Below are 15107 nucleotides of genomic sequence, written 5' to 3'. Positions count from 1 at the left end.
AAGACTAATAGTGATGAAGATCTATCCTTTGTAACAATTGATAGAGCAGAAATGACTGTATTAGAAGCTAATGATTCTTCAGAGATGGTCAGTAAAGATATTCTTGTAATTGGAGATTCATTTATTAGAGGAACTGATACTTACATTTGCAGAGATGATAATGAACATCGAGTAGTGTTATGTTTGCCAGGAGCAAAAATAGAAGGTGTGAAACAAGCCTTGGAATGCCTTAAAGTAAGGAAGCATGAATCTGTTTTTATTCATGTTGGTACAAATGATGTCACAAACAAAGATTCTCTTACTGTTAGTCAGGAACTGACAGTCCTCCTAGACAGTGTAGCTTGTACTGGTGTTAGGACATATTTTTCACAAATCACCTATAGAAAGGATAGTCATGTCACTGTAAATGAAAATATTTTTTGGATAAACACCTACATGGAAAAAATGTCCTGTTTTAAAAAATGGAAATGTGTAGAGCATCCAAGCCTTCTTTTGGGCACACGTGTTCAGACAGGATGGTGTGTATTTGTCTAGATCAGGGAAGATGAACCTATGAACAACATTTTTGCAGCTGATTTTTTGCAATATTTGACTCTAGCCAGGATTTTTGTCAGGTCAAAAATGTAACAGTTCACAGACAACAACATTTGATGCATCTCTGATGGTTGTTAATGCTATGAGCATTAATAATAAAGTTTTTTATTAGAAAATTTGCTGCGTTCCCACATGATTGATGTTGTTATAATTTGTGAAACATGGTTAAAGAACAATGACTGGAAACCAGTTCTGTCAGGGTATAAATGTTTTTACTGTAACAGACATTCTAACAAAAAAATCAGGTGGAGGTGTTATGATAGGGATTAAAGATAGCTATGAGACTTGTGATTATTACATGTTCAATGATAACACCAGTACTATAGACTGTGTAACTGTGACGATAAAGACAACCCTGGAACATATAACAATTGTTGAAGTGTACAGACCACCAAAGTCAAGTGCAGATGACCTAGAGGAATTCATACATTTCTTACATGAAGCACAGGAGTGAAGAATAATATTAGCTGGGGACTTAAATTTACCAGGAACAGACTGGAATAATATTGATTCAACAACGTTAGCAAAGAAATTATTCACAGAGTATATTCAGGAACAACAAATGCTTCAGATTGCAAAAAAACCTACCAGGGGACAGAATATACTAGATATTGTATGTGTTCCCAAATAAATTACTGTAACTTCAAGTGAAGTTTTACCACCATTGATGTGCAGTGATCATGGGGTCATAAAGGTTAATTTGTTGCTAGATAATTCTGCCAAACTGAAATCTAAGCCAATGCACAGAAGGTTAATTACAGATTATAGGGAAGCAAAACAGTTACTATATAAAATTAACTGGAGTAAGGTGTTCAGTGGAAAAACTGCAGATGGAATGTGGAAAGCTTTGAAAGAAAAATTGTTTGAGGGCAAAAAGTCAAAACATCAGGATCTAGGCATGCAACATCATGGGGGTATATTTCCATAAGGACAAGATACCTGATTAAGGTACGAGACAAAAATTATAAGAAATGGAAGAGAGGTCGAACTACAACTTTGAAAACTGAAATAAACAAGCTGGACAAACAGTTTAAGCACAGTGTTAGACAAGATCAAGAAAGATTTGAAGAAAATTTATATAAAAATATTGAGCATAATAGGATACCTTTTTATAGATACATAAGATGTGGAAGGAGTAAAGATACACAAATTGATAAACTGTGTGCAGATTCTAAAATTTATTCTCAGACACAACAGATTATAGATAAATTTACAAAATCTTATGCAAAACAGTTTGGTTCCACAAAAGGGATGGTAAGTTATCCTAGTGACATCCAGGTAACCCCAGATACTGAAATCAAATTAGATTATATTGAAAAAGAACTGTGCAAACTGTATCCAAACAAAGCACCGGGAGGAGACGGAATAAGTAACAATGACCTGATAATACTTAAGCAAGAACTTACACTGCCATTACAGCTATTATTCACTAGGCCATATAAATATGGGGAGATTCCTCAAGATTGGAGACTTGCACTTATTAAACCTGTCTTTATGGGAAACAGGAGTAGGACAAACCCAGAATCATATAGACCCTTAAGTCTACTTTCATGTTGTGGAAAAATAATGGAGAAGGTAATACTGGATAAGTTATTGTCAGAACTGGATAGGGTGGGACTTGAAACCATATATCAGCATGCATATGTTGAAAATAGGTCTATTACCACCTGCAACATGATGTTCTATAGCAATATAATAACAGCTATGAATGAAAAATTGTGCTCTGATGTGATTTCTATAGATTTAACTTCTGCATTTGACAGGGTCATGCACAAAACACTGATCAATAAATTAGTACAACTAGGTATTGATGTACTGTTGGTAAGATGGATAGCTGCATGGCTTGCAAATAGGACATGGCAAGTATCACACACCAACCGGACAGGTGAAATCCTTGGTTACAGTCAAGGTGTCCCACAGGGCTCTGTACTAGGCCCTTACTTGTTTAGATTGTATCTTTCAGACCTTACTGTTTCATCTGAGGTGTTCTACAGAGTATATGCTGATGACCTGAAATTGGGTAAACTGATTACAAGTGTTACAGACAAGGCACGTCTGCAAAATAATTTGACTAAATTGACCTTTTGGGCACAGGAGAATACTATGTTGATAAATACATCAAAAACTAAGCATATGAGATTTGGAAGACATAAACTGAAAGGTATATATTTAATGCAGCACACAGTGATTGAAACTGTAGACTCATTTACGGACCTGGGGTAGATTCAGCTATGAGTTTTTCTAATCATATCAACCAATTGGCTAATGATAGTTATAGAACTATAGGTTGTATAAAAAAGATTTATAAAGTCTAGGAAATCAAACATAATGAAGTCATTGTTTGTTAGTTACATTAGACCCAAACTTTATTTATTTAACATTTGTTAACTGGGAAAGTCCGACTTGGAATGAAGCCAATTTTCAGTAGATGCCCGGGGAGAAATGCTCCAGATGCATGTCTTTGTAATATGGGAGGAAACCAGAGCACCTGGAGGAAACCCACACTAACACAGGGAGGACATGCAGACTCCACACAGAAGGTACCCCAGCTGAGAATTAAACCAGAGAACCTTTTGCTGCGAGGTGACAATGCTACCACTGCACCACTGCGCCATCCGCTTGAGTATGGAATAACAATATGGAAACGCTATAGGAAAACAAGCATGAATAAAATGGAAAGAGTACAGTGGAAATATACTAAGGGCATCCATGTATGTGAAAATCTAAGTTATTATGAAAGACTAAAATATCTGAACATGTACAGTGTCTCCTACAGATATTTAAGAGGAGATCGTATTCAGGTATATAGGGCATTTAGGGACAACTACCTCTGGGAATGTTTAGGGTTATCAAAAAGTACTACAGAATCATCAGATAACCTATGTAGAAGATTCTACAGGAATGAGAAGTATACCAATCATTTCTCTGACAGAGTAGCTGATGCTTGGAACAGACTACCAAATTACATTATAGCAAGTACTAGTTTAGATATTTTTAAGAACAGCCTGGACATTTATTATGGGAACAAGTGTTTTGGCTTATTGGCAAGCTAGAAGGGCTTTAATGCCTGTGCTTGAAACATTTGCATGTATGTATGTATGTATGTATGTATCAAATCATGCATGCACTCAAGTCACTCATCAACAAGTACCGTTATGACTTGGTCATAAATCATGCGGGGGTGAATGACTTGATATGTACCTCTTTGGACTATATGAAGAGAGACATGACTGAAATCTCAGATTGTATGTCCCAGGCAGGTATGACGCTAGCTGTAAGCAGCATTCTACCTTTACCCAGGATGATGCCACAGTATAAACAAAAAAATGATCAACTTCAGCAATTCCACCAGAGGCAAACTCATGGTTCTGCTACTTAATGCTAGAAGTCAAAACATGCAGCTGCACTCACTGGAAGCACGCCACACCTTGGAATATGCTGTCATCTGTGAAGTCACTGAGGCATGTTCAGATCTCAAAATGAGCATGTAAGAACCAAAGTTGGAGAGGTATCCATGTTCATAAAAGCCAAGTACACCTCAAGACTGGTCAAACAGTATGACTCTGTCGAGCTAATCCATGTACAATTAACTCTAGACAAAATATCCTACCACATCATTGCTAGCAATAGGTGCCTCATCATGAACCAAGAAAAGCACACTGCCTACCTGGACATACTGGACTTATTGGACTCACTTTCTATATAGCTCAACACCTTAGTCATGGGTAATTTGCACAAACACACTCACCCGGAGGTTCCTGGACTTTGTTGATTCAAATGCTCTGGAACAGATAGTCCGTACTTCCAAAAGGGGCACAAATATCCTACACACAGTACTCACCAACATGGGAAGTCACTGCTCTCCACCCTGTGTGATGCCTTCCCAGGTAAGGTCTCATTCAAAGTAGTTATTGGACCTGACATCTTCACAGGAGCAAAAAACTGATGAACTTTTCCAAAGCAAACTTTAGACTACTAAGCAACATTATAGACATTTTATATGCCCCATATTCATAGACAACAATGACTGCTATGCAGAGATGTACTCAGATGCACTGGGCAAACACTTAAGCAGCTGCATAGACTCAGCTGTACCTGACCATATCAAATCCAGGTCCTCGCGAAAAAGCAAGCCACCCTTGTGACCTCAAGTGTAAGCAGGTTACATAACAAGAGGAAGAAACTGATATCTAAAAATAAGAGATAACTGACTCAGCAGAGGAAGTATTCTCTCCTCAGCTTGAATAAGCAAATCAGAAATCTCCTAAAATCCTTTAAACCTAAAGATAAAGCTAAAATAGTGTCCCTAGCTAAGGACAATCATAAGGCATTCTTTAATTATGCCCAGCTATGTGCTGAACTGGTAATAGATGGTACCACTCATACTGCACTGGAGAAAATCACCAACTTGCTAGCTGACTAATTGGGTGCCAACTTCACCCTCTTAGCCCCACTGGCCATACCCCAAAGCATACTTGACACCAGCCCTTTGCCTAATCTCATTAGAGATCAGGTCTTATCTAGGCTAAAAACACAGCCTCAAAGGGACCAGATAACATCCTAGGTGCTTATTAAGTAATATAAAACAGGACCTAGTAGACCCACTTAACATTCTCTTTAACCATACCCTGAGAACTGGCTTTGCCTCAGGAGAGTGAAGAGCAAGAACAGTAATCCCACTGCACAAGGGGGGGGGGGGCATCAACAGACCCTGGGAACTATAGACTCATTAGTCTAACCAGTATCATCTGCAAGACCATGGAAAGAATCATCATGAACCTTATCAGCAAGAACATAGGCAACCTTCAAACTCTAGACCCAGTCCAGTTTGGCTTCATTAATGGTAGCTCTTGCTTAAGAAACCTGGTGGACTTATTCACAAAAGTCACCCAAGCCCTGGATGAAGGTAAGGCACTGCATATCACCTATCTTGACAAGGTCAAGGCTTTTGACAAAAACCCCCACTCAGGTATCATTAAAAAACTGTCTCAGCTGGGGATTAACTCTTATGTCATGAGATCGGTAGCCAAGTGGCTCACCGGCAAAGTGGAATTCCCTGCTAACTACAGTATTGACAATACCCTCCTGCACTCAAACTCAGTTGTGTGAGACCTAGGAACACAAGTAGATAGCAGTCTAAACTTTGACCCACAGATTTCCACTGTGGTAAGGAAAGCATTCTGTATTGTGCTACTAGTAAGTAAGGGCATCACATTCAGGTCTAAGGATGTTATAACCCACTGTACTCAAACCTCATCAGATCACTAATAGAGTATAATTCTCCCTTTGCATGTACCTCAACAAATACCTGTAGTAGCTGGAGAGAGGTTCCTCACCACGAAAATATAGGACCTCCAAATCATGATGTCACTCTACTATGTATTGTATAGGCTGCTGAGAGGAGACATGTGTCTGGCATACAAGGCAGTCTCCAAACCTGTCCTCATGGATATGCTTCACATCTGCAAATCTAATGGCACAAGAGTATCTCACTCCAGGGAACTTAAACTAGCCTGGGACATTAACAGAACATGCTGAAGAGACAAATATGTCTCCCAGAGACTGCTGCTCCTCTGGAACAAACTTCCAATTCATGTGACATAGAACTTCTCACTGATCCTATTCTCCTATTCAAGTGCAACATGGACAAATGGATGGGAGACAGCAAATTCACCCCAGCTGTGGCACCCATGTGCCTCATGGATGGGGGAGTCTGTGTTGACCATAGACTAACTCTGCAAAGTACGCCCACTTAGTAAGGAGAATTGGAGCAAATTGGGATTAACATGGCTAGGCATGTAAGGGCTCTATGTCTACTAGCCTAGTAACCTCCTATGAACCTATAGAAACCTATGTGAGACAGCTCTTTGTTCACGGCTGGTGGTAATGCATACCTCTATACTGTACAATATTATCAGGAATTTTGACTCTAAATCTATGTTCCATGCTATCTGTTCATAAAAGGTCTGTCACACATTCATTGTTATTTATTTTTTCTTTTACCCTTTGTTGACCACTTAATCCCACTAGGCTAGTCACTTCTTTCCAGGGGAGAACCAAGGTGGTATTTATACTATTAGGAGAAATTTGGCTAGGGAGTCGGGGAACTTCCACTACTGCTCTGACTCTCATGGTGCATGTGGCCATTGATTGCGAATGTCCATTCCATTTCTAGTGCAGTTGTAGCTGGGAGAACAGTACGCAAAACATGGTGACCAAAGAAAACAGAGTAGAAGTGACTGCTGACTCCGTAGAGATGTTTCCTGTATTTGAAAAGGGTAGAAATGTTCAGGAGAAGGAAGACAGATATCAGATTGAAGATTCAGAGGAGATATTTCAGCAGGAGCTATTTGAAGGGCTGTAAGGTGAAGAAAAAGTTATAATTACAACCCTCCATTTGTGAAGATTGCGGGATGACATATTAGAACATTCGATAAAGTGAGATGAAGATGAGATGGGGAAAGAAATATTGCTGGACAAAATGATTGAGAGAATAAATAAGGAAGAAGAACAAATAAAGAAAAGATTGTTTTCAGAAATATTCAGAACACAGGAAGAAGCCAGAAGGGAGAGAAAGAAGACAAGATGAATTGAAGAGAAAGAAGTATGTAGTGAAAATTCTGAGTAAGGAAGCATTGTAAATGGACAGGTATGAAATATGGGTAAAGACAGTTGTGCCTTTAGACACACAGGCACAGGAGGTAAGAGCTTGCATTCTGATTAAAAAAGAGATTCATTGTGACATTTTTTTAAACTGCCCAAATCTTAAAACCTTTTTTGATAGAATATAAAGAGAAAAAAGCTATATCCATTTGATAAATATATCATAAATATGTTTTTGAGAAACACAGAAAAAAGTTGATACACAGTTTCAGACAGAAATTGAAAGAGAGACGATAAAAAATACTTATTATGGAACTTTTGTAAGTAAGTAAAGGACATTTCTAAACTTACTGATAATAGAAGACTTTGTGCAGGGTCTTGGGACTGTGATGTGATTTTGAAAATGGAAAATGGTAAAATTGTACATATTCCAAGCATGATTAATATTAATGGTCATAGAGCTGAGGGCATGTTATTTCTGTGGGAAGGGGGGCCATTTTGTAAATAACTGTGATTAAAAAGAAATGTTATTCATGTAGGAAAACTGGTCATGATGCTAAAAGTTGTGAAAAAAAAACATGTTATAAATGTAAGCAAACAGGACATGTATGGATGGATTGTGGGAAGAAGAAAAGATTAGAGTATGATGTAATGGAATAGAACAAAGATAATGCAAATGAGAAGGACCCATTGCAACAGGAAAAACAACAAAAAATAGGAGTGGAAAGTGACATAAATCAAGAGAAAAATATAGATAATGCACAAAAAAGGGGAGAGAGAGGGAAAGCAGAACAGACGTTAGTGGTGAAGAAGATAGAAATGTAATATAGTTAAAAAGAAATGTTCAATATGGAAAAGAGATAAAGATAAGAAAAGAACATTTCAGGATTTAGGAATGAAAGTAAAAAAAAAAGAAAGGAAATGAATAAACAATTTATCATGCATTAAAAAAGGGGTAAATAATCATAGGATTTTGTCTATTAATGTTACTAGTATAAAGAATGTAGTTAGGAGAACTGGAGTGATAGAATGGTGCAATACATGTGATATCGATTTAATAGTGCTGGAATATATTAGTATTTTAAATAAAATAGAAGGAGTACAGAAATATTATGGTTACGTGGTATAATATGGAATTTTGGTAATGAAAACTGTTCATGGATTGCTGTATTGTATAGAAAGGCAATCAAAATGCTGGATTATACTTTAGTTAAATTAGGGAGAATTATGGTAGTGGACTTTAGATGGGAAGGGAAAGTATACAGATTAATATCAATATATGCATATGTGATATATAAAGAAAGGGAGACATTGTTTCAAGAATTTTTAGAAGACTATATTATAGTAAATATGGATATAATAGTAAAATGAGACTTTAATTGTGATTTAAGACTTAAAAAGAAAAAAACACAATTAGATAAGAAAATCAGAGAGAAAATTACAAACAGAGAGACTATTTTCTGTTAAATAAAACAATGACAACTGTGATAGAAGAAGCAGGAGAAATATTTTTGGATCATTTCGGATTGAAATAGATGAGAATAAAAAATATATAAAAATTGGGAAAGGAATTAAGAGAATTAATGAAAAAGAATGGAATGAAAAAGGTAAATGCTAAAAAGATATAACAATATTATGAAAGCGCTGTTTGACAATGAGAGATTTTTTACAAAAAAAATGATCAGAATGGTGGATAACATGTAAAGAAAATATAAAAGAATGTACTTGATATGGGAAAATAGGAAAATAAAAAAGATAAAAAGGAGTATAAAGAAATGCAAAAAGGTGTCTTACATAGACTTGACAGGAATGAAAGGGAATATTTTAAAAAACAGGATGAGATTTATCAAAAGAATCAAGAGAAAATTAAAGATTTATTATAAAAGCAAAAATATTTTTGCAAGGATAATGAAGTATTATCATATATAACCATAAAGGTAAAAGAAGATAGTAATATAATGAGAGAGGTGAAAAATAAAAAGGAAAAATTGAAAGAAAACAAACAAATATAATGGACATTGTAATTGTATATGTGAAAGAAATGATAAAAAAGAAAGGGTTAAAAAGTAAAAATCAGTGAAGGGTAAAACATTTTACAGACAAAATGAAAAAGGATTTGAACAGGAAATTGCTGTAACAGAAATAAACAAATAATTTAGAAAATAAATACAAGTTCAGAAACTAGACTGGATGGTGTAAGTTATTTCATGTGTAGGATTTTAGTGCAATGTCAAAAATAAATGGTAATAAAGATATCTAATGAATGGTTAAATGATGGGATTAATTATGAAGAAATATGTAGGGGTGTTATGAGATTTATATGGAAAAAAGGAGACAAGAATTAAATGAGGCCAAAAATGTTGAGTAATAGTGATTATAAATTATTTATGAAAATAATACAAAAAAAGAATAAAACTAAGTTGAATTACATAATGGAAGAATATATTTATTGGGTAAAGGTAAAAAGGAAGCCAAGAATTATTAATGATAGTGAAAAAGTGGATGTTATTAAGAAAGGACAAAACAAATTAAATTAATAGTGGCTGATATAAATAAAACATTTGATTCAATAGAACATGATACCTTAAGGCAAATAATTGAAGAATATAATTTTCGTATGAAGATAAAGAAAGTATATAAATCGGTATATAAACAATATTAAAATTAGAATTTTACTAAATGGTTAAGTGAAGAAAGAGATGAAAAGAGGTGTAAAACAAGGATGCCCAATGACTAGTATTTTGTTTGCACTAGTTACGAATAGTGTGATAAAATGATTAAATGAAGAATTAGACAAAAATGAATATATACAGGAAATGGGAGTGATATATCCCATTATTAAGTCTCATGCTGATTATACAATATTATAAATGTACTAAGACTGCAAGAAGTTGGACTATGTATTAATAAAAAGAAATGTAAGGGTATTGGAGATGATAATGAGTTGGAAGGGATACGGTTTGAAAGAAAAAATATTAATGTTAAGAATTCATTTTGGAGAATATGATATATTGAAGGAACAATAAGATAAAAATTTGAGCGACATAAAGGGACTTAGTATTATGTGGAATAAGCATAGATTGTCATTTAGTAAGAAAGTACATTTGATAAACACAATATGGATGGGGAATGATTATATATATATATATATATATATATATATATATATATATATATTTATGGGCTCCCTTCATTATCTCGAATGGCTGAAAACCTGAATGTCATATGGTCGAGACCATATGATCAAGTTTTCAGAAGGTCAAAATTCTGAACGGAGATCTGCATACAGCACGGAATTGGATATTTCCCTTTTCTTCACTGTAGTGTGATCTTGGAGTTTGGTATATTTAAGTAGCAGGGGTATGGGGGGTGCAGAGGGGCTTTCTCCCTGCAGAAACATTTTATTTTTTGTTTTTTTTGGGGGTCATTTTAAAATTTTGAGCGTCTGAAAACTTGATGGTATAGTCTCTCTCGACCATATGACATTCTGGTTTTGAGGCATTCAAGATTCTGAAGTGAATCCGTATATATATATATATATATATATATATATATATATATATGTGTGTGTGTGTGCATGTGTGTGTGTGTGTGTGTGTGTGTGTGTGTGTGTGTATGTGTACATATATATATATAAATGATCATATACACACACACACATATATATATATATATATATATATATATATATATATATATATATATATGTGTGTGTGTGTGTGCATGTGTGTGTGTGTGTGTGTGTGTGTGTGTGTGTGTGTGTGTGTGTGTGTGTGTGTGTGTGTGTATATATATATATATATATATATATATAAATGATATACTATAAATGTTGCAACAGTCAACAGTTCAAGCTTGACGCAGCTGTTATTAAAAAAAAGTCCAATACTGTTGTAGCAGTACAAGCTTGATGCAGCTGTTATTAAAAAAGTACAAAACTAATGGTGAGCATAATAAAATAGTAAAGGTAATATACAAAAAGTTGTTTACTTTATACATATATACATAGAATTAAATTGCAAAAACATGGTTTATATGACTCACTAAGGAGAAGTCAGTAGTTAGTACAGTTTAGTATTAGGTGAAAAGTATACATAGGAATAAAGTAAAAAAAAGTTAGTCAGGGTTAGTACAAAGGCATAACCAATGAGTATTAAGAAATAGTTTTAGATTCTGTTTAAAAAGTGTTATTGAGGACAGAGATAGGAGTTCAGTGGGAAGTAGGTTCCAGTGTTTTCCTACAGAATTAGAGAACAAAGAGTCTCCTGCTAAGTTGTTTGATCTGCTAGTACTAATAAGTAGTTTATTAGAGGAGTGTAGATTCTTAAGATTGTTCTAGGGGGTAATGAGAGTAGAGAGTGTAGGTGTATTAGTGGGGTGATACAGGCTCTTATGGGAAATAGCAAGCTGGTGAAATAAAAGATAATTTTGGAACTCTAGCCATCCTAATTGTTTTAGGTTGCTACAATGATGCGTTCTAAAAGGAGAGCCAGTGGCAAATCTAGCAATATTATTATAGGAAATTGCCAGTTTGTTGAGGTTGTTTTTTGAAAGATTAGTGTATATAGGTGAAGCATAGAGTAGAGTGGAGATTAAATGAGTTCTGGCTATAGCGGTCCTGGCTAATGGTGTAAGAAAGGGTTTGATTCTATAGAGGGATCCCAATTTCTTGTTGACTGTTTTTATTGTACTGTTAATGTGAGTATCAAAGTTCAGGTTGCTATCTATAGTTATTCCTAAAAGTTTGGTGGTTGGGTCAGGAGATATGAGAGTGCCGTTCGTAGATATGAGTGTGAAGTAAGCAGGGGTTGACTTACGGGTTGGAGTAAAAAGTAGAAGTTTAGTTGTTTTGGGGTTCAGTAGGAGGCAGTGGTTTAAAAAACATAGTTCTACTGTATCAAATGCTTTCTGGGTAAGGGACTGCAGCTCAAAAGGAGAATTAGCTGAACAAATTATAGTGGAGTCGTCTGCATATTGAATACAGGTGGCATGAGGAATTGCTAAGTGGAGGTCATTAATAAAAATGGAAAATAGTAGTGGACCTAATATGGAGCTCTGGGGAACACCAAGGGGAATGGGGATGTGTGTAGATAGATTGTTGTCCCATAGTACAGCCTGTTGCCTGTTGTCTAAGTAAGATTTGAACCAATTTAAGGCTAAAGGTTCAAGAGAATGGGATTTAAGTATATCTAAAAGGAGCTGGTGATTAACCATGTCAAAAGCTTTAGATAAATCTATAAAGACTGAAGAGGAGAGAATATTGTTGTTACGGTTTTTGTTAATGCAGTCTGTAAAGGATAGCAGTGCAGTGGTGGTACTGTGGAAAGGTCTAAATCCATGTTGACAGTTGGCGAGTAAGTTATTTTGGATAAGATGGTTAAGTAGTTGCTTATGGATGCATTTTTCCATTATTTTTGCCAGTGGGGGGAGTAAAGCTATTGGACGATAGTTTGAAAAGTCATTGGAGTTACCACCTTTATGTAGGGGGATAATGTGAGAGATTTTCCAGATAGATGGGATAGTTCCTTATCTTATGGTTCTGTTTATCAGTATGGAAATGGGGAAGGCTATGGCTTTGGCTACTTTTTGCAGATATTCTGCTGGTAGTTGGTCAGCAGAGGGGGTGGTAGGTTTTAGTTTTTGGAGAAGAGAGCAAATAAAGGAAGTAGAAACAGATTGCAACTGAAATGATGGAAGTGGGCAAGTAGGTGAGGTTGCTAGATTACAGGTACCGTTAGATAATTGACTAGCAAGAGTTTGGATGGCATCTGTGAAAAAAGAATTGAAGGTGTTGGCCTAATTTGCCAGTAATGGGAACAATGCCTTATAAAAATACATGAAATCATTTGTCATTATTATGGAGAGCTAGAAGCAATAAAATATGTTTTCTTAGCGTGAAAGAGTTAAAAATTTATTGGAAAAATAATAGAAAATAAAATAAAAAATTACAAGATTATAAACAGATAAATATGGATATGATGAATATGTTTTTATGGAAAACATTGTAAAGAATAGGTCAATAATTTGGACAAAAATGTTTTGCATTATATAGACAATTTGGAATGAAAGACTAAATGAAATTATATTCAATGGAAAGTGGCTATTGCCAAATATAATAAGGAGAATTAAGTGGTGGTTTTGGACAAACGTGTGGGGGTCTGTATGAATATAAAGAATTATTAACAATGAAGGAATATAGTATGTAATATAAGTTCTTTAGAAACATGTATGTTGTAAATAGTTGTATAAATAAAGAACCCCTACACATTTTGTTAGATGCCATGAGTTCTTTTACATTCTGCTGAGCTACCACCAACTTTGGCAGATTGGGTCTTGGTTTAATGTCTCATTGGAAGGATGGCACATTCTGGAGTACAAGCTCCCTTTATGCTGCACTGCAGTGTCACTACTAGAAATTAATCCATGCACTTTTTTTCAGGAATAAAACCTACAGCCTTCTGATCTTCCAGCACCAAAGGCAAGTATGTTACCTTTTGTACCACTGACATTCACTAATTAAGCATTTTTTTTACCAAATATCCATAGTAAATAATACTGAATAGAATTAGTTCTTCAAAGAACTTTGTGCACAGCAGCAAATGTTAACTATGCTTTGAGTTTCGTAGTCGAGGCTATTACTATGTTGTTAGTTAAGTGAACCACATGCATATGTTCAACATTATGAAAGGTAGTTTTCCACTTTTTTTAGATGGAAGTTTGAGAGGTATGTTGCAAAAGGCTCTACATTTAAAGAGTTGTTTTTTTAAAGGGGAGAAGTTAAATTACTCTAAACTTCAGTCTGTCTTTGCATACTGCTAAATAGTAATGCTGGAAATGAGGTACTAAACTTATCCTGTTTCTCAACACCAGATACACAGATAAATATATCCAGATAAAAGAAAATTAAAAAAAGTATCAAAAAATAGACAGTGGCAAGGTTACTACACACATTTTCACTTCTAACACAGACTACAAAAATTTCTTTGGTAGTCACAACAGTTAAGCACTGGGCTCTGAATTTAAATATCCCTTTTTTTTTCTAGAGAAGATGTTAATTTTCTCTGTACTACAGCCTGGGCTCACACAGTGCTGTACACTAATACTGGGAATGGGTTACTACACTCCACCCATTCTCTGACACCCCAAACCCAAATAAAACAACTTCCCAGTTGATGGAAGCTAGAAAAGTATAAAAGACAAGACAACATCAAAGGTACTGTGTTTTACCCTCAGTGACAACAAGTATAGCAAAGAGGTTTGAAAGATAAGTGACCATTCACAATATGCCCTGATATTTAATAGCCCTTGTTAAGGGAAGTTGCTCAGTTACCCTAAACACCAGTATGCCCCTAAACACTTAAAAACATTAATTCTGGAAACGAGGAGCTACACTTCACCAATTCCCTGATACCAGCCACCTAAAGAAAACAACTCTCCAAATGACAGAAAATAAAAAAGTAAGATAAAGGAGAGGGTAACAAGAGTGCAGCAGTTTCTCTTTCACTATTTGTATTGAAATCGAAATGTTCTTTGGTAGACACCATAGTTTAAATAAAACTTCCTTCATGTTGGGTTAATCCGTCATCGTTAAACCAGTTATATGATTTTCTCTTGTATAAAATGAGGACTTTCAAATCCATGGCAGACTTATTAGATTGACAGAGGAAGCATCACTACCCCATGGACCTGAAAACTGTCTCTTCAGTGAAAAATGTCACTGTGGCTTAATCAGCGGTTGGTCCTCATACCTGAAGAGGGATTCTCAGGAAGGAAGATAGTCTCTGGCAGACTTGATGGGGAAACCCTTGAAAATGTATAATAATGGTCCTGGAGTGGTATGATCTGGGCAGGGAACTAGTTCATAGCCTGAAATAAGTTCATTTTAGCTGGACCAGGATTATACTGTATAT

This window comes from Protopterus annectens, chromosome 10.part0, assembly GCF_019279795.1.
Source record: "Protopterus annectens isolate FY-2018-M chromosome 10.part0, PAN1.0, whole genome shotgun sequence".
NCBI lineage: Eukaryota > Metazoa > Chordata > Ceratodontiformes > Protopteridae > Protopterus > Protopterus annectens.
This window is presented reverse-complemented; position numbering follows the sequence as displayed.